At 36.9% G+C, this 21,139-nt stretch overlaps 1 long non-coding RNA gene across 2 annotated transcripts in view; it reads left to right on the top strand.

Annotated features, from left to right (window-relative positions):
• Positions 1-21,139, top strand: part of LOC102154762 — a 93,863-nt gene that overhangs the window by 5,266 nt on the left and 67,458 nt on the right. The gene's annotated exons all lie outside the window — the stretch shown is intronic.

Raw genomic sequence — 21,139 nt, 5'->3', positions numbered from 1 at the left:
TCCATCACTCCTCCAAATTAAGAGTCATAAAGATTTCTTGCTGTTGCCAAACTAGTTTAATTCATTGTCTCTCTTTGGCTTCTTAGTTCTTTCATTACCTAAATAGCTAATTCTTTGGATTAAGTATCCCTTGATTTAAATATTTAGGAAGTATTCTGTTTTTCTGACATGACCTTTACTGACTTATGTTCTCTGGGTCAATTCTGTCATCTCTAAAATGAGAGTAATAATATAGGGCTATTTTGATGATTAAATGATTAAGTACATATAAAGTATTCAAAGCACCATATAAGGCACAAAGTGAGTGCATAATAAATATAAGCAAGTTCTTGCTTTTATTATTATTATTATTATTATTATTATTATTATTATTAGGTTTTCCTTGTGACCTGTATATTGAGAAGTTAAAACCTTTAGGTGAAAAAAAAAAAAAAAAAACCCATTAGGTGAGCACCAAAGAGAATTAGTCAGCTGGAGTAGAATATATTCTTAGTTTAGAAAAACAAGACCTGAAGCAGAGTTAAGTAAGGTCAGTTTACAAAATCTTGCAGTCTAAGAAAAGACTGTTTCATTGCTGTTTCTGTAATAATTTCACATCAAATCATATACAGAAGAACTTGTATAGTTATTCCTAGGCAGTTACTTTACCACTAGTTTCAGACCTTTGGTGATTATTTGTGTTTTTTCTTGGAGAGCAGAAGAGACACAAAGATCATATGTGAATGCCTTTAATTTTTAAAAATACATACTAGAGTTAGGACAAATCAAAAATTTGTTTTTGGATGAGAAAAGTTATTAGCAAGTAGAAACAAACATAAAAAGGAAAAAACTTAAATATTAGGCAGAGATGCTATTCATTTTTGGATTCTACACAATGACATTTACTGAATGGGTGCTCAATAAGTGTAATTGAAATGAATTTATAAACAAAAATGAAAACAAATTTTTAAAATCTCCTTTCACACTTTTCAGGCTTTCAGAAAATGTTTTTAGTATATTTAGTAAATCTGATATCATTTTATAAAATGAGATATGTAAACAATAATCTATTGTCTCAACATTAGTTTGGTCGGTTTTTCATCAAGAACAACATGTGGTATTTTTTTTTATGTGAAGGTTAGTTAAATGGTACTATTCAAATGTATCATAGCTTTCAGTTCAGGTTATCATATTATAAACATCCATAATAGTATGGAAATACTGACTTGGAATAAATGCTATATAACTATAAATAGGGCAGCATATTTTAAAAATAGATTTTATTGCTTTCAACTTCAGAACCTTTGCTCCAAGACCGGCCATACTGTCAGGTCAGTTGAAATGGTTGTTCTAGGTTTTCCCTTTTGAGGGAATACAGGAAACAGTCTACGATATTTTAGAGTCAAGAACTACTTTTTGTATACTTACTATGTGCCAAGACCCATGCTAAGCACTTCATACTTCAAACAACCTAATCTTTTAATAACCACATGCAATTGGAGCTAGTGTACTCTTTTCATAGAGTAGAAGCTGTGGCTTATTAAGTAAATTGCTCAAGGACACACAACCAAAACATATTAAGCCAGTGTGAACCCAGGTAGGAGGTCTGTCTAACTTCAAGGGTTCTGCATTTAAACCCCCTACACTGTGGATCAGCCATTTTCCAAGTGTGGTTGATAGATTTGATAGATTTCTGGAGATATTCAAAACCCTGTCAGGGGGCTGGCAAGAACCTGTCTTCTCTTCTCTTCTCTTCTCTTCTCTTCTCTTCTCTTCTCTTCTCTTCTCTTCTCTTCTCTTCTCTTCTCTTCCCTTCTCTCTCTTTTCCAACTATATATATATATATATATATATATTATATTGGAAAATATATGTGTGTATTATGTACATATGTATATATATGCATATCTGTATATATATGTATATATACACAGATTTTCCTCTTATGCTTCAACCCAAACAGTGTATGGTAACAGACAGAATCAGAAGCAGCTTAGAGAAGTCTGTTGTCCTCTATTAACCAAACATTAGAGATTTGCAAAAATATAAAACAGTCTCATTCTTCTCACTAATCCTTTTCGTTTTGAAAAATATAGTTATTGTCATAAAAGTAATATTTACATTAAAATGTAATGGCCCTCTTGGTTTTACATAAAATAATAAATAATATGTTGGAAAATTCTCAGTTTTAACTTCTGAAACTATAAAGAGTAATAGATGTAACTTACAGACATAAAATCTCATTGAAGTCCTCAGTAATTTTTAAGAGTGTAAAGCAGTCCTAGGATCAAAAATGTTGAGACTCACTGCTTTAGATTTCCATTGTCATCAGTCATTTTGAAAGAACTAGCAATAAAACTGATCTGACAGTTCTTTATGTCTCTCAGTTATCATGTATTACTATTGTGATCCTTCAAGAAATTGAAGTGGAACTAAACTGAATCAAAATTTCTTCCTTAAAAAAAAAAATTTTCCTTATCCAAGTACCATTCAAAAACAAGTTTATCTCTAGGTTTAGAAATTACCATGTAAAAAAAAAAAAAAGAAATTACCATATAGAAAAGTAGAGCCCTAGAAAGGTATGGATGAAAAAAATGAAGGATCTGTTTGTTGTTGAAAGGATCAAAGATGAATTATTGGAAAGTGGAATGTAAATGGTAAAAGACAATTCAGATGCATATTTTTATAAGTTAATATAATACATTGGTAGTAATGAAATGATGGTAATTCAGAATTGGCTTCAGGAGATAACCATAGTGCTATTTAATAAATATAATTTTATTGCACTAATATATTTTATTACCATATTATGTATGTGTTATATCAAAATAAATATAATAGCTGCACATTTAAGTGTTCTACTATGTATAAGTCACTTGAATATACAACGTGTCTCTCACTATGTTATGAGACAATGCAGGACATAGTCTATACTCATTTTACAAATGTAGAAACCTAATCTCAGAGTGGTTGGGTGACTTGCCAGTAGTACACAGCAAGTATACAGTTGTGTTAAAACTTGTAACTAGCATAATATGTCAGCAAATATTTATTGATTTAAAAAAATAAAGACATCAGGCCTTTTAACTCCTAGTCCAGTGTCTTAGCTCAGGGTAGTGTATTTTATGTAACCCTGCCTAATTTGCCAACGCTATTCAAAATGAGTTCAAAAAGGTACATTGTGGGTATTCGTTTAGCACTTACTTATGCAGATCTTTGTCAGGAAAGCAATAACAGATAAAGATGATATGCATTCTTTTATTAAGATCTCATACTTAATCCTCAAATTTATTCTTTTTCCCATCTTCAAAGAGTAAGTGATGTAATATGTTTTTCACATGGCATGTTAGGATTAACTTCCAAAAAACAGAAACACACATGAGTTTCACTGGAATTTTGAAAGTATGATCATTTGCCAAATAAATGGGAGTTTAATATACGTCTTGTTTATGACAAATCCACTTAGGACAAACCAATGATCCCACCCTATCAGCTCTTTAGAATTTCAGTACCATGGACAAAACAGGAAAAAAAATCTCTACCCCCCAAAAGCTTATAGCCTGATGGGGAGTCAGCTACAAACACAGTGTCATAGTGTACAAGGTAATGAGGAAACTAGGAATAGGATTAACCTAACTCTTGCTAAATATACTAAATAAGATGGTCTTTACTCCGACACAGTTCACAATCTGATGAGAAAATCAGGAATACAGATAATGGAACACTAGATGTTAGTAAGTACAAATTCCTGGAAGTCAGAGGAAGGAGAAATAGACTCAGTTTGAAAAAATAAAGGTTTCACAGAGGTGACATTTGATATAGGCATTGTAGAAAAAGAATGAAGTAGAATTGACAGCAGAATCTTCAGGTCCCAGCCTACTAAAAACTTAACCTTTCCTTTATCTTTGCCTCACAAAAACTTGAAGTTAAGGATCATTAAACTGTGCTTTTTTTTTTTTTTTTTTTTTTTTTTTGATCCAGTTTACCTGTGTGTGATGAAAAGGAAATCCTGTTGACAGAGTTTCTACAACAATTAGGCTTGTGAGTTTGGAATATGGACAGCGGTCAGGGATACCCTCAAGAATGGCAGTCATACTTCTTGAACATTGCAGACCCCTCCTTTCACTTATATGGAATCATCCACAGCTGTATATATTGAATAGCAAATTATGGGAAGATAGGAAGTCTCCAAAACCATTTTGTGTCATCTCCTTCTTTATGTAACTAGTGCCCAATGTGGCCATACACTTGGCCATTAAATTATCTTACTGCTATGTTTTAAAATTTCCTGAGTTTAGGGGCACCTGGGTAGCTCAGTTGGTTAAGCATCTGATGCTTGATCTCAGCTCAGGTCTTGATCTCAGGGTCATGAGATCAAGTCCCATGTTGGGCTCCATGCTGGGTGGGGAGTCACTTTTATTGGAGTTCAATTGCCAACATATAGCATAACACCCAGTGCTCATCCCATCAAGTGCCCTCCTCAGTGCCTGTCACCCAGTCACCCCCACCCCCCGCCCACCTCCCTTTCCACCACCCCCTGTTCGTTTTGGGGAGCCACTTTTAAAGTAAAATAAAATTCCCTAATTTTATTTCAAGTCTTTCTTGAAACTCTTATCTGCTCCACATTTTTTATCAACAATATAATCAAACTAAGCCTATTTCTTGAAAATGCCAAAATTCTGTATTGGATGTATTAGGGGTTATGTTTTGGGGTAAAGGCAGCCTATGTTTGGGCAATTGACCATTATGTCTTGGTGAGAGGTAGGGTCCCACATATTGCCACAGAAACAAAAAATGCCAGATACTTGCTCTCTCAGAGCCACAGAATGAACTCTGCCAATCAGATGCTCCCCAAGGCCCCCCCTAGCTAGTGAGACAAAGAGAAAGACAATTTAGAAATCTTTCTAATGATGGGAGTGGTGGGAGAATGGGAAGGTGGTGGTAGTGAAAGCTTCATGAGTGGTGTCTAGTATCAAGTCAAGGACATAGCAACACACTGCACTGGCTTGAAAGTCATCTCTCTCACTCTCTCTTTTTTTTAAAGATTTTATTTATTTATTCATGGGAGACATGGAGAGAGAGAGAGAGAGAGAGAGAGAGAGAGGCAGAGGGAGAAGCAGGCTCCATACAGGGAGCCTGATGTGGGACTCGATCCTGGGACTTTGGGATCACGACCTGAGTTGAAGGCAGATGCTCAACCACTGAGCCACCCAGTCATCCCGAAGGTCATCTCTTTAAGTAGGGTCCTAGCCTCCCCCACAGCTTAGTTCCTATGCATTTTCCATGCGGAATCCTCTCTGCTTCCTATTATTCTGTCAGCTGCCAACTAGGTTTCCAACACACCTTTTTCTTAAAGGCAGAATTGATTTCTGTCACTTATAACAAGGAACCCTGACTGGCCCAGTTTTTCTAAGTAACAGAATGTATAATGTAATTGCATCTTGTAGCACTTCTAATTGGGAAATTTCTATGAGAAGTGCATTTTAAGAATTTCCTAACAATTGTGAAGTGACAGGCGATGGCATCCCAAAGGAAGGATGTCTTTATGGTTGAATATGAAGAAAGATAAATTAATTTGAATAGGTCACATGCACTCCCACACCCAAGGGCATAAACTTTCCCTAGACTTTGGAATTCCAGTGCTTGCTAATTATACCCAAGACATAGCTGGTTAATAGATGCAACCCATTCTGCAGTTGGGAACAGTCATAGGAAGGAATAAAACTAGAAGATGGAAAGGACAGTTTCTTAGCAGGATAGAACATAAAAAGAACCACGGTACTGCAAGAAGGAATTCATCTGCTAATTAATTCATTCAAAGAATATTCAAGGAATGTTTGTAGTCTAAGTGAAGGAAAACACAAAGAGAACCAAAGATGAGCCCAGCTCTCACGAAGTGTATGAAAACAGACATGTAAAAACATCATGACACAAAGCTGTCTAGTTACCTATGATATTCCATAAGCTTGTACATTTGTTTTCTATACTGCATAATAAATTAGCACAAACTCAGTGGCTTAAAATAACTCATTTGTATTATCTCACACTTCCTGTGAGCAAAGAGTCTAGGCTGGTTTCCGGGGCCCTCTGCTCTGGGTCTCACACAGCTGCAAGCAAGGAGTTACCAAGACTTGGGTCTCCACTGGGCTTGAGGTCCTCTACCAGGCTTCTGTGGCTGTTAGCAGAAGCCATTTCCGTGCAGCTGTAACAGTGCTAGCAATTTTCTTCTTCAAGACCGGCAGGAAAGAGAGAGGCTCTAGCGGTCTCTAACAGGGCCCGTGTGATTAGGTCTGGTGGTTGACAGAGTGGAGGGGGGCTGGGGATGGGTGACATAGATGAAGAGAGAAAAAAAAGTCCATATACTTTCAAAGCATTTCACTAGATTGAAGACGCTGGTAAAAATCTGCAGTGTGCACTAGGTTCTTCCAACATTCAGTGGGGGCAATTCTGTACTACACTGATTTCATCAAATCTCATCTAATCCACATTCTATTTTTATGTACCACTTTAGGTCTGCAATTTGTTTTCTTGGTCATTTAAAATACAGAGTTCTTACAGAACTGGCTGGTACACTGGGACTTTTGTCCTAAAGACCTAGGAAATAACTATCCCTTATAAAATTCTAGCCTTCTTATTACTCCCACTTCTGATATTTGTCTGAACGGTTAACAGGATGGCAAAGAATTTTGTTTGCAAGTATTTATACTCTAAAGACTCTAAACTATATGCTTCATAGTAAGATGTTAATTTTTTATCAAAGATAAGCAAAAGAAAAATAGAAGCAGACTTATATACCAATGACTACAAATTTGGACGTGAAAAGGATTTTACTTTACTCTTGAAATTTGTATTTTGTTCAAAATCATATAGCTAAACAAAAGTTTTAAGAACAGTCATTTTAATTTTCTAACTAGCTTTATTGTTTGTTCAACTTGGATCAAAATTAATGTGGAAAATATTTTGAATTGACTGCAGGGATCTCACACACACACACACACACACACACACACACACACATCAAGAAGCTTCATATTTGAGAAACCCCAACTTACAGTTAGTAACATTGGAACAGTAAAATAGTTTCCATCTTACTTTAGATAGAATTTACCCAGTACAAGTACTTTGCTGTTTAAATATTTATTAATGTGTTTAAATATTAAAAAGAAAACCTCTCTGATACTAGACATGCACTACAACAAATTGAAATTGGTTTCTGAATTTCAATATTGATATTCTCTTTGGGAACAACTGAGGAAAAGAAAACAATGACAAAAAGTTGCACTTAGGGATGTTCTCAAAGCCAAAACTAAGATATATAAGCTATATTTAGATTGATAACTAAAAATCCAGGGCATTGTATATATTCTTTTTTCCTGAACTCAGCTAAATAAAAACTCAGTACACTTTCTCATTCTTAAACAAGGGGGTGGAGGAATGCAAGTAAAATGTACATGGTTGGGAATTATTGTCTACTCTCTGGAGGTATAAAGATTTTTCAGATATCTTGTTTTTATTTTTTGATATTTTGGTCCTTTCTGAATGTAAAGTTGGCATTTGAGAGAGTATATTCTGCTGATATTTTGTGACACAAGCAGCATTTTTTGGATTTACAAAGGTAAATAGTTTTCTTTCATATTCTGGAAAAAATAGCATGTTAACAGTTGCTCATTTTCTACATGTTAATCTGTTTTTTTAACTAATTCTGTTCTTAAGGTGATAAACAGATTTTTTTCCTCTTCTTTTTGTATCTTGATGAATAACCAGCCAGTGCCTTAAATTTAATCATAAATGTGACTCATACAACGAATACGAATAAATCACAAGGCTAGAAATAGATTTTTTTTTCCATTTCGCCACAATTGAAAAAGAATTCTAACAATCTCAAAGTTTTAATTCAGGTCTATGCTAATTCCAGGGTTTAAGTGATCTGTTCTGCATTAATTTATTGCCTTAACTTAGGCTGTTCTCATTTTTAAAAGATAGTGATAATTTTTCACAATAGTCTTGTGCTGTGAGGCATTCCATTTTAGTGACATACATTCAAACACAAATGTATGTCCTCTTTTTTAGAATGGGAATTAATTTAGGAGTCTTTCTTATTGCTTATCAATTTTTCCTGGCATCCTAACCATATTTTTAAAGTTTAAATTGATTTTGTGACATAAGGGAAATATTGCCCTTCTGTTTGATACTACATTAGATCACTAATGACACTTCTAGAAGACAGCTACCAGCTAAGTATCATATGTTATACATATATATGCCAATTTTACAAACACTCTGATAGTGGGGAGGTTAAGTTTATTTTCTTAATAAGTCGGCATTATAGCTAGGGATGCATGGAATTATTCTCAATTAAGAACAATTCTATTTGTCAACAGAATAGAGATTTTCATGAAATGTTTCTTTAATTGGGATTCAGAGTTTTTTTTTTAATTTTTTTGAGACTTTAGAGAGCCATTTCAAACTTTATGAAGTAGTTGAAAATCACACATCTATCCTGTAATACACTATTGATGTTAGTTCTGACTAAACTATTAAGGTTGTATAGTTACCCAAGACACTTTATAAATAGAATACAAGAGTGGGAAGAAAAAAAAGCCTGTGACATACTAACTCTTCTCAAGCAGAATTATGCCTTAAGGCAGACTTTACACCTACACTACTTTTCTTTCATCAAAGTCTGTTGTCACTTAAGTTTGGAGATAAACACTCAAGTGAATATTCATACAAAGATTCAAAGGATATTTACATTATCCAGGCAGTGGGTGAGGTTTAAGAGTAAATAAGGACAACTGTCCTTGCTCTCAAATAGTATATTTTCTATTAGAGATAAAACACAGGTAAATGCAAAGTGAGGATAAGTGCAACAAAATGAATATGTCCAGGGTAACAAAGGCTTATGGGAAACAAATCCTTTCCCAGTAGAAGAGATCAGTGCAGTGGACTGAATGTTCGCGTCCCTCAGTAAAATTCTTATGTTGTATATCCTAATCCTCCTTGTAATGGTATTAGGAAGTGGGGGACTTTGGGAAGTGATTAGGTCCTGAGGGCAGAGCCCTCATGAATGAACTAATCCTCACGAATGGATTAGTGCTCATATAAAAGAGAGCTCTCACCCTCTTTCAACCATAGGATAGATACAATAAGTCAGCAATCTGAACCCAGAAGAAGGCTATTCTCAGAACCTGACCCTGCTGTCACTCTGATCTCGGACTGCTGGCATTGAGAACACTGATTAAATAAATATCTGTTTATGCCGTTCAGTCTACAATTCATTGTGACAGCAGCCAAAACAGACTAAGATAGTAAAGTCTTCATAACAGCAGTGACACAAATTATACCCTCAAATGGATGTAAGTGCCCCCAGCTGAATGGACAGAACAGCACAAGCAAAGGCATAGAAAGTTGAAGCATCAGGTGCCTTCTGGGAACCTGAAGAGTGCTGGTTGGCAGCATGAATGAGGGTGGGGGAAGGCTGGGAAGGCTGGTAGAACCCAGGTAATGTAGAGCCTTTCACCATGCAAAGAAGGTTGAGCTTGTAAGATGTTATGTTGTCTATTCCTTGTTTTCAATATTTTTAGAACTACTTCTAGAATTGGAGCTTCTTTCCCTAAGAAATATCATGTGGAAAGCTAATGTATAAAATTATATGTAAGTGAGGCCTCTCTGATTGAGTGTGAGGTGCCCAGAGTCATTGTGGTGATACAAAGACATTACAAAGTAATGTCTTCTGACATTACTTGACTATTTCAAATACTTGTGACATAAATACATACATTCAAAGAGCAGGCATCTTGTCTTTTGAACATTGAAGATGGTCTGTCCAATCAGCCTTTTGCCAGTCAGATAAAAGCTTTTATTCCTAGTTCTATAAAAAACCTGAAGAAGTACTACAAGAGAGGAGAATGTAGCCATATGGAGAAGGTGTCTATTGTTATTTTAGACATCTCCACCCCCACCGGGGAAGAGAACTGCTTTTGTTTGAAAAGGTCCTGAGAATGAGGCTGGATGCAGTGGCTAGTGAAGCCCAGCTAGGGAATGCATTACTCTTTTGAAGTCTCCAGTTTATGTTTTGCTTCAGTTATTGAAACGTGGGGTTGCAGTTGATGCTAGTAACGAAACAGTAGCTTGCTAGATACTGTGTGAAAGAAAGGAGGAAAGAAGAAAAAGGGGGGGGGGGAAACAATTCGGATTGGGAAGGAAGCATTTGAGAAAGAAAAACATGAAGAGCCCTTATGTCTAGCGAAGATTTTGCTTAAGTTTTTGCACAGTGGTATGTGACATGACACATTGTCCTTTCCTCTGCAAAACCTTAGTAAATCATCCATTTCCCGTTACTGCTTCACAGACTTTTGAGTGTTTTTGTGAGACACCCAACTGAAAACAGCTTCCAGGTAGATAAGGAGCCAAGGATGAGGCTGGCCAAGAAGCCTCCATGAGTGAGTTTTGGAAGATTGAGTGATTTATAGTTTATTCTGCAACTCACACCTTCCTCCCTTATTAGAAGATACATGTCACTTTAACTCACTGTTAAGGTTATGATGTTGATCAGGGTTATAATGGCATCTGATCCCAAATTTTTCCTGCTACTTGGATTCCAAGTCATAGCTGCTTTTACTTCTTCCTCTGCTGGGCTAGCAATTGGTACTAAATTCATATCAATTGTGGATAGCCATGAAGTAACCAAAAGTTATTTTGAATGTCAGTCCTTCAGATACTCTTTAGGAGCCATAAAATGTATCTATACCAAGAGCTGATTAGAATAATAACTAATAGGGATACTGGCTTATATTTTGCCTGGCCAGAAAAGTTTCAGCTTCTTTAAAAAAAAAAAAGATTTTATTTATTTATTCATGAGAGACACAGAGAGAGAGGCAGAGACATAAGCAGAGGGAAAAGCAGGCTCCCTGTGGAGAGCCTGCTGTGGGACTCAATCCCAGGACCCCAGGATCATGCCCTGAGCCAAACGCAAACGCTCAACCACTGAGCCTCCCAGGTGCCCCCAAAATCTCCTATCTTGACTGGGTTGAGAGTATCAGATGCCAGCCTGAGGACAAATGAAGAAGCAGCCACAAAAGGAGGAAGCTTAGCTCAGCTCCAGGGGGCTCTTCTTCAGAGCTTACATACATAACACCTTGCTATCAACCCTTCAGTGAAAACTAAAAGGGGCAAGGCTTTGGGATTGTTGTTTTTGTTTTTGTCGGGCCCATGAAAAGAAGAAACAACCAATGTGTCTGAAGAAGAAGGACCAACTCAACTTTTGATATATGGGGGTGACATGATTGTTAAAAACTCAGACTTAAAAACAAGTGCTTTTCAAACATGGATGAACCTACACATCACCTGGGAATCTTATAAAAAGTCAAACTCTGGTGAGCAAGACTGAATGGGAGTACAGGATCTGCATTTCTAATAATATTATCGGTGATACAATTCTGCTGGTCCAATGATCTCACTTTGGGTGACAAAATTCTGGAGTCAAATTGCCTGTGTTCAAGTCCTGTTCTGGGTTGCACCAAGCTATGGCCCTGGGTAATTTGATACCAACTATTTCCTCATCTGTAAAATGGGATAATACTATTACTTACATCCATCAGTTGTTGTAAAAGTTAAAAGTGTTAATATAAATAGCATAGAGAAGAGTATCTGGCACATCGGTAGGTGTCAATAAATATTTGGTGAATGATAGCCAAGCTATGGAAACAACCCAGATGACTATCAGCAGATGAGTGGATAAAAAAGATCTGATATACATACACAATGGGAGAGCAAACTGTTGGTTACCAGAGGAGAGAGGTTGGGGTGGGAATATTGGTGATATTTAAGGGTACAAAGTTGTAACGAGTAGTGAATAAGCCATAGAGATATAACAGACAGTCTAATGAATATAGTCAATAATTCTGTACTATAATAATGTAATGTGATAAATATTGCTTCAATGGCAATCAAATTACAATACATAAATATGTCAAAGTAATAAACTGTACACTTTAAATTTACAAATGGTTACATGTGAAATTTATCAAATAAAAAATATTTGATGAATGAATTACTTAGCAGGATAGGAGGAGTAAAAGGGTCTGTGTATTTGAACCCAACTGTTTGACATCTTCCCAAAAAATTAATCTACTATAACTTGGTACCATTGGTTGTCTTTCAGTCAACTCTGTAGCATCCTAATTAGGAATCAAAAGAATAAAGTGAGAAGGCTCTATAGAAACTAGAGGAGGTTTTTTTGTTTGTTTGGTTTGGTTTGTTTTTTTTCCCACTTGGAGTGGAAAAGATGCAGATTTATATTTAAGAAAATCACTCTGAGAGCAGATAGGAGACAGACAGTGGGACTTGGACAAAATGAGGACTGGAGAGATAAGCTTATAGACTCATAACAAACTAGAGAAATGACAAAAAGCCCCTGCAATTAGGGCAGTGGAGAGAACTGGGGAGGGGGACAATACAAGCATGATTAAGGAGGTTGACTTGGCAAGACAAGGCAATAATTAGTGGGCACAACTGATGTTCAGAAAGAAATGTGGGAAAGACTCCCAGTTTTCTAGCTTGGGTAAGAAGACAAATCTTGGGGACCATTTGCAGAGATACAAAGTAGAGGAAAAGGAAATACACCATAAAGGGGATGAATAAAGCAGGAGGAAAATAAGATGGCACTAAGATTGATTTTGGACATGATAGAAGTGGTTGTGGAGCTAAAATAATCATAGGCAATTAGCAATCCAGGCCTGGAGCAGAGGAGGCACACATGTTGACCAAACAGATTTGGCAGTCATCAGTATTTGTATATTAAGGCCTTGGAAGTCTACACAGGAAAGTAAGAGCTGTAAGAGGTGGACAAAAAATGGATATGATGGAAGGAGACTGAGAAAGATGGGAGAGGTAGAAACAAAGTCAAAAAGGAGGTACAGAAGAAGGCTAGGGAGGAAGGTGCTTTTGTGATGACGGAATGGTCAACTGGGCCCAGTTTCACTAAACAACAGCTACTCTCCCAGAATTCGTGATTCCTGCAACACCCTTTTCATTGTGCCATATTTATTCTCTTCCACACTTTACAATATATTTTGTAACTTGGAAAATATATTTTGTTTAGGAACATAAGCATCTATGTATCTAAAGTGTTATGAAAGGCATGACAATAATCAACACCAAATTTAGGATAATTACCTCTGCAGAGGGTGGTGCAGTAATTGTCAGGAAGGAAGCACTCAGATTTCAACTGCATTGATAGTGTTTAATTCTTAAGCTAGATAACAGAATCATGGATTTAAGTTCCTGCATACTTAGATAATATAACAAATATTAAATAAATACCTTATAATGATAGAAACATGAAATTCACCCTGAAGTTTTTAAGGTCTTCTCAATTTGGGATCTCTGTCTCAACTATTTCCCACAATTCCTTACACTGCTCTCTTCTGAATCCATCTTTTCTCTACATCATCCAAAAAGGTCATTGTCAAGTACATTTCATTGCCTTCTTCCAGCCATAGTGCCCTCTGGCCAGACATGCGTCTCCATTTGGTTGGGTATTATTCTCCAAAATCTTTATAGCCCTTTAAGCTCAGAAACCCTTGTTGCTGATTTCTCCCTTGGAAATGATTTCCTTGTCCTCTGAAGTCTCATGAATGTGTGTGTGTGTGTGTGTGTGTGAGGTGAGAGAGAGAGAGAGAGAGAGATTCTTATCTCTCAAATCTATCTGCATGATGTTTTCTTACTATGTTGTTCAATAATTCTAATCTTGATTACACATTAAAATTATCTGGGAAGTTCTTAAAAATATTGGTATTTGGACCCCAACTCAAACAGGCCCCACTACAAATGGGCCTGAGAGACAGAGTTTTTTAAAAAACTTCCAAGGTAATTCTAATATACATTTATAGCCTAATCATGCCTTAAAGATAGGGTAACCTCTTCCTAGCCACCTCAAAACCAGCATAGAATTTTATGTATATGAGAAGTGAAATACAAGCATGTGAAATATGTAAATATGAGCTCAAATATCAATTTCAGTCAATGAAAGTAGGAAAAGATAATAATCTTAAACTGTTACACTGTTCTTCTGACATTACAGTATCTATAAAAAATCCACTTAGCAGTAACTTGACCTTCAATATTTCAACATAATGAATATTTGGAAACAAGTTATGAAAATGTGCAAACAAAAACAGCAGGACTGAAATTGAACACTGACCGAAGTACTAAATACTAAAATCCAAAAGAGACAGGGCGATTAATAAGAGCTTTTGGTTTCAATGTTTGACAATTGATCCTTAATCCCAGAAAAGAACAAAGTAGCAGGAGACAAGTGTAAAGGGAACAGCATAGGGCAGCTGGGGGCGGGGGCGGCTCAGCGGTTTAGCGCCGCCTTCAGCCCGGGGCGGTCCTGGAGACCTAGGATCGAGTCCCACCTCAGGCTCCCTGCATGGAGCCTGCTTCCTCCCTCTGCCTGTGTCTCTGCCTCTCTCTCTCTCTCTCTCTCTCTCTCTCTCTCTCTCTGTCTCTCGTGAATAAATAAATAAAATCTTAAAAAAAAAAAGTAGGGCATTTAGTCAAAGGATGACAATGCAAATATGTTAAAGAAACTTTGGTCAGGATGTTTTACAGTAGTGAAAAAAAAATGTAGGATTCTGTTCTAAGTCTCCTAATTCGATCGTAACTGCCTATAACTTGTGTATTGCATTGCTTTTTAGAGGCAAATGGTATTTAAATGCCGAAAGTTGTTTCATCTACACTAGTTGTATTAATTTATATGCTTCTATTTGTGAAAGTCTTGACAGCAAGGGTTAGGTGATTTTTTATGTCATCGATATCCCATCAGAAAAGGGAATGTATTTTGAATCTAATTTTTTACATTTTTATTATTATTCATGAATAAATATACTAGACAACTTTTAATGTCTCTCTTTTTCAACCCTTAGATTCCTTCAATTATTTCTATTGATCTATCTTCAAGCTCGCTGATTCTTTTCTTGGTCATGTCATATCTACAAATGAGCCCATTCCAGGCATTCTTCATTTATGTTATAGTGTTTTTGATATCTCTCTTTTCTTTTTTCATTCCTTCTAATGTTTGCTATCTCTCTGCTTATATTACCTCTACGCTCTTGCATATTGTCTATTTTTCTCATTAGGGCTGCTATAATATTAATCAGTTATTTTATTTTATCAAAGAATTTTTTTCCTTTGAAACTTTATTTTCTCTGTCAACCTTATATCCATTTTCTGCTCGAAAGTCTGTGGATGAACAACTTAAGACCACACAGTAGGGGCACCTGGGTGGTTAGCTGGCTAAGCCTTTGGCTCATCATGATCCCAGAATCCTGGGGAGCCCGGAGTGGGGCTCCTTGATCAGTGGGGTGTCTGCTTCTCCCTCTGCTTCGCCCTTCCCTCCATTCCTGTGCGCTCTCTCACACTTGCTCACTCTCTCCTTCTCTAATAAATAAATAAAATCTTAAAAAAAAAAAAAAAAAGACCACTCAGTGGTTGTTCCTACCCATTGAGCGGCCATAGCAGTGAGACTGCTGATCAGTCTTCAGGGGCAGGCTGAGCATTCCAGTTTTCAGTGAGTAACTGCTGGGTTGGCACAGAGGACAGATGCACGCCTTCAGACCAGCTTGTGACCTTGGGTTGAGTAGCACTGAACTTAGAAGCTGGAGCAATCCATTCATCCTGAAATTCCTCCTTAGTTTTTTTTTTTTTTTTTTTTTTTTTTTTTTTAAGATTCATTTATTTATTTGACAGAGAGAGAGAGAGAATGTGAGTGAGCACTGGGGTGGGAGGCAGGGCAAAGGGAGAAAATCTTCAAGTTGACGCCCTGCTGAGTGCAGAGCCCCTCAATCTCACAACCTATGAGATCATGGCCTGAGCTGAAATGAGGAGTCTAACACTTAACTGACTGAGCCACGCAGGCACCTCTTTGCTCTTCCTTTTCAGTCTCTTTTCATGATTTCTGTAAAAGGAAAAATCAGACATGACCTCCTATGAATGCTCATAGGAGATTGTGCCATGCATGTGCAGAACTTCCTTGGCCAGCATCCACCATATCAGACCCACAGAGTGAGGTCCCTTGCTGCAGAGGATGACAGTGTTTATACAGTGCAGAGGAGAGAGTCCGCGTTATGCTGAGTGATGGTAAGGAGGTTAACATATGGCAGCTCTGTGAGAAGTTGGTGGTCAGCCCTGGGATCAGTTTCTACCAGTTTTAGTTCCCAGAAGACTGCCTAGATCTGGTTCCAGGTTCCTGGAGGAAGTGACCAGCAATAGAAGTGGCTCCAATGGCTGCAGGAAACATCAGCACAGCCAACTGGCTAGTATTACCTGACAATATGACACTGGGTTTTCAATGGCAACAATGACATGAGCCATCCGCAGAAGCTTCTCTCAGGTTCTCTTCAGATGGTATAGATGCCATGACTATTCTTTTTGTAGATGTACTGTTCCATTTGGAAGTCAAGGTCAGTGCCACCTGAGCGGGTTCCTGCTGCAAGGAATTTGAGGACATCCTCTTTTATTTCAGAACCTCAAGGGCTCCAGACACTATGAAAGTTCCCCTTTAAGTTATGATGGAAATCCAGAATAATGCTGTAAGGACTTCTCTGGATAGTGCAGAAAAGCTAATCATTGTTATTTTAAATTCTCTGCATGATAATCCTTAAATCTGTGTCTTAATCTGAGGCTAGTTCTAACATTTGCTTTGTTAGTTTAAAGCTTGATTGATTCACTGATTTGGAGAGGTGTGAATGAGTAGGGGGGACAGAGAGAGAGAGAATGGGAGAGGAGAAAAGTAGACTCCCCACTAAGTGTGGAGCCCAACTTGAGGCTCAGTCTTGAGATCTTGACATCATGACCTGATCCAAAGTCAAGAGTCAGATGCTTAACTGACTCAGCCACCCAGGCGCCCCTTGCTTCGTCATTTTAGACTGTGGGGTTTTTTGTTTGTTTGTTTGTTTGTTTGTTTTTGCCTGTGATAGGCCTTTATAATTTTTTGTTGAAAGGTAAATATGATATGTATGAATAATTAAAACTGAAGTAAATAAGCCATAAGTGTGAGGGTTTATGTTAATTTTTGCTGTAGCTATAGATGCCAAAAGATTCAAATTCTTCTAATGTCTGTTTTATTTTCCCTCTTGACATTGGCCTTTCCTAAATGTGCCACCTCGGAGGAAGCCTGTTTCTTGCAGAATTTACAGGTGTAATCCACTGTTATATTAGAGACTAGTTGCTATAGTAGTATGATGTAGGCAAGGGAAAGTGTTCTGCAATTTGAAATTTCAGTGTTTTACTGGCCCTTTATCCTTGGACTGAGACCTTCAAAAGTTTTTCTCTAGTGGTATAGCTTCCCCTACCTAGCACCCTGGACTCCCTTCCAATGGCTGCAGCTATATGAATCTATTTCCTTGAAGTCCTGATCCCTGTTGACTATGTTTTGGGTTGTTTTTTGTTTCTTGACTCTTTTTTTGTTTGTTTGGTTTGGTTTTTGCCTCTTTAGGTGAAAGAGAAAGGCTGGAGGTGGGTAGAGTAGAAGGCATTTCCTTCTGTCAGCTGGGATAAGGCTCTGAAAAAGTCCTTTCCACAGGAGAGTAGTCCCTGATTATGGTTCACAGCAATTACTCCTCTCTTTCCCCTGCCAGGGCCACAGCAATCTTACTTGGATCTTCACAGTGAGAATCTAGTACAGGTATTAGAATCAAAGCCCATGAAAATGTGGGACCCTCTTAAAAATGCAACCTCCAGAAGTTTCTCATGCTTACCTTGTCAATGCTCAGCTTCCAACCAATCACCAAAATTACCCTTACAGTGTTTCTACCAGCTTATGGCTCCTGTAGCTTCTGTTCCAGATCAGCAAGTTTTACCCATGTCTCTCTAGATGAACCCGTCTATTCAGATTTCTGGGTGACAATTTGCCCGAGACCTCAGTTCTCTAAGGAGTTCAGAAATAGTCAAGAATGTTCAGTTTACTCAGTTTTTTCATGTTGTAAGGACAGCAGTCACAACTTCCAAGTTCTTTACATGTCCAAGGCTGAAACCCAAAGCATAGCCTATGTTACTATAAGTTATTTCTTATTGTATATTTCTAAACTTGTAGGCAAATGTAGTTCAAGATTTTAAAGTATTATACTGGAACTAAATACCTTGTCATTTAAGTATAGTTTAAAACCTAAAAACCCTTATTTTTAAAAAGACTGTGAGTGTTTGGTATTAGTTGGAATGAATGCTTTAATTTTTGGCAATTTTTATTGTTGATAGTGAAAATTATTTTCTGTTACTTAGTTTATAAAATAATCACCTCTCAATTAATAAATATAGCAGTCCTAATCTGCCATTTCATGAAATCTTCCTCAGGGACTACATCATGGATGCTCCTATTAATTAAATAATGTTTGCCTCTTTTGTTAGCTTATTTTGGGTATTGATATATTTCCTTAAATAAATCATATCTGAAACTTTGAGTTCAGCATTTCACTTTACATTTATGAAACTATTTGTTTTGGTTTCTTACTAACATATTTTTAAACTTACATTTAGCGTCACAATCCCAGGATTTTCATTATTGAAGTTTCTCCAAAATATAGGGCAAGTATTGTTACTGATAGGGTTCAGAACATGCTACCCTAAAATATGATACTTTGGCAGATTGAAAATTTTAGGCTGAAAGAATTTAAGAAAGAGCAGATACGGGGGTGATTTTCCCTCTTCTTTCTGAAGCAGGTCATAACACCCTCATGTGAGAGGTGCCTCCTTCACAAAGGAAAGGAGTACCCTTATCTCTGAATGTGAATGAGTGGGTTTGCCAAGTTTCCCCTGTTTTACTATACTTATTTCTTCCTGATATTACAAATAAAGGGTTTTAAAAATTTGTTTATTTATTTATTTTAGTGTGAGGTGGTCACTGACAGATATTTTAACAAATCAGCAACATTCTCCAAGTTTGAATAATCATTATTTTGGCATATCTATGGAAGATTTCCTCATTTGAGTGGCTCTATGATTTTGGTATCTTGTGTTAATTTTGGCAAGCCAATTGTAGATCAGAGATGGGATACTTTAAGACTGTGGCTTCAATCAGCTAGCCCTTGGAAGCAGGGTGCTTCTGTATGACTCACCTGTGTTGTTTCTTGAATTGCTTTATAAGTATAGGCTTAAGTAAAAATAAATTTAAATGGTGTTGTAAAATAAAAATTAATTAAAAACAAATAAATGGTGTTGTAATCTTAGTTGAAGTAAACTACAACCCTGTAATTCTGTAGGACAATGAAGAAAACAAATTTTGGAGTTTGGAACTTTTGTATACAATTCATGAAGAATGGAAACTAATTGGGATTTCTTACTTCTTCCAATGAAACTAAATTCTACAGAAAGGTCCCAAACTATTTTGTCAGTCTAAGAATCCTCTAGACAGGTATGTGACTTGCCTAAGAAGAGGGTTTGGTTTGTAAAGTATCTGTGAGTCATTTCAACCTCTCCCTCTCTCAAAGTTATTACACACACTATCCTCTCTACAAAAGCCTTCAACACACCATCTCTCCTCCTCATGGTCTTGTTTTTATTTATTTATTTAATTTATTTTTTAAAAGATTTATTTATTTATTTATTCATGATAGAAATAGAGAGAGAGAGAGAGAGAGAGAGAGAGGCAGAGACATAGGCAAAGGGAGAAGCAGGCTCCATGCCAGGAGCCTGATGCAGGACTCGATCCCAGGACTCCAGGATCGTGCCCCAGGCCAAAGGCAGGCGCTAAACCGCTGAGCCACCCAGGGATCTCCCTGGTCTTGTTTTTATTGATATTTAATGGAAAATATCAATCTGCCAGCCTGATTCTGTAATCATATATACTATATTATCTCCTGTGGTTAAACATGATGGTTAATACTTTGTCCTGAAGTCAACTCCTTCTCTGGTGTACTGACTGTCATCACCTCAAAGACTTCATACTTGCAGTTGTTTTCTCTTCCATTAATGACAACAAAAGGACAATAAACACATCATGATTCCACATCTCCTTCAGTTCCATTTTCCATTTTCCTGCTTCCCTTTGCAGTGGAACCTCTTAAAAACACAATTGTCTGTACTCATTCTCTATACTTCCTGTTTTCCCACACTCTCTTGAATCTTCTCCAATCTGTTCGTCTCTTTCCCCCTCACAAGAACTGTTCTTTCAAAGTCACCAGTGATCTCCATGCAGCCAAATCTAAGTCAATTTTCAGTCCTGATACTGCCTTACCTATAAGTACATTTTGGCTTTACACAATGATTTTATAGCTTTTGACAGAGATGATGATCCCTTTGTTCTTAGAAGAGTTTCTTTACTCCATGCCAAAGACTCTTCTTGCTCTTGATGGTCATCTGTCTTATTGGCCATTCCTTACCAGTCTCATTTGTAAGATCTGGTTCTGCTTTGATAATTTCTAAGTTGGTCTGCCCCAGAGAATTCTCTCTCTCTCTCTCTCTCTCTCTCTCTCTCTCTCTATATATATATATATATATATATATATATATATATATATATATTTACTCTCTAGGTAATGTCACATAATTCCATGGCTTCGGTGCCATCTGTGTAACAATTTTTAAGTTAACGTCTGCCTACCCAACAATTCCATGTGGATATCTACAAGTATTTTACACATAGATTGTCTAAAACTAAACTCTTGATTAAATCTGTTCTTCCCTAAGCCTCCATTGTATGCATTTGGGTATTATTATTTGCTAGGTACTAGATACCAAAAAACCAGAAAGGTATTATTTTTTAAAGATTTTATTTATTTATTCATGAGAGAGAGAGAGAGAGAATGAGAAGCAGAGACACAGGCAGAGGGAGAAGCAGGCTCCCCACAAGGAGCCCAATGCAGGACTCGATCTCCAATCCCGGGATCACGCCCTGAGCTGAAGGCAGACAGAAGCTCAACTGCCAAGCCACCTAGGCGTCCCAGAAAGCTAGTTTTAAAGGCTTTTTTAATTGTTAACATTTGTTTTTAAAAATATAATATAATTTCTCCAGTGTGAATTATGCTTCTTTAACTGAAAATTTCTCTTATTTTAAGGTGATGAGAACTAACATACTAATGGGAGACTTTTTTCTTCCTTTTCTTCTTTTTAAACCAAGAGATACTGATTCTATTGCCATTTAGAAGATAATTTGGTTTGTGTG

The sequence above is a fragment of the Canis lupus genome, chromosome 31, assembly GCF_011100685.1.
Source record: "Canis lupus familiaris isolate Mischka breed German Shepherd chromosome 31, alternate assembly UU_Cfam_GSD_1.0, whole genome shotgun sequence".
Lineage (NCBI taxonomy): Eukaryota > Metazoa > Chordata > Mammalia > Carnivora > Canidae > Canis > Canis lupus.
The sequence above is the reverse complement of the archived record's forward strand: the minus strand, read 5'-3'. Positions and strand labels throughout refer to the sequence as shown.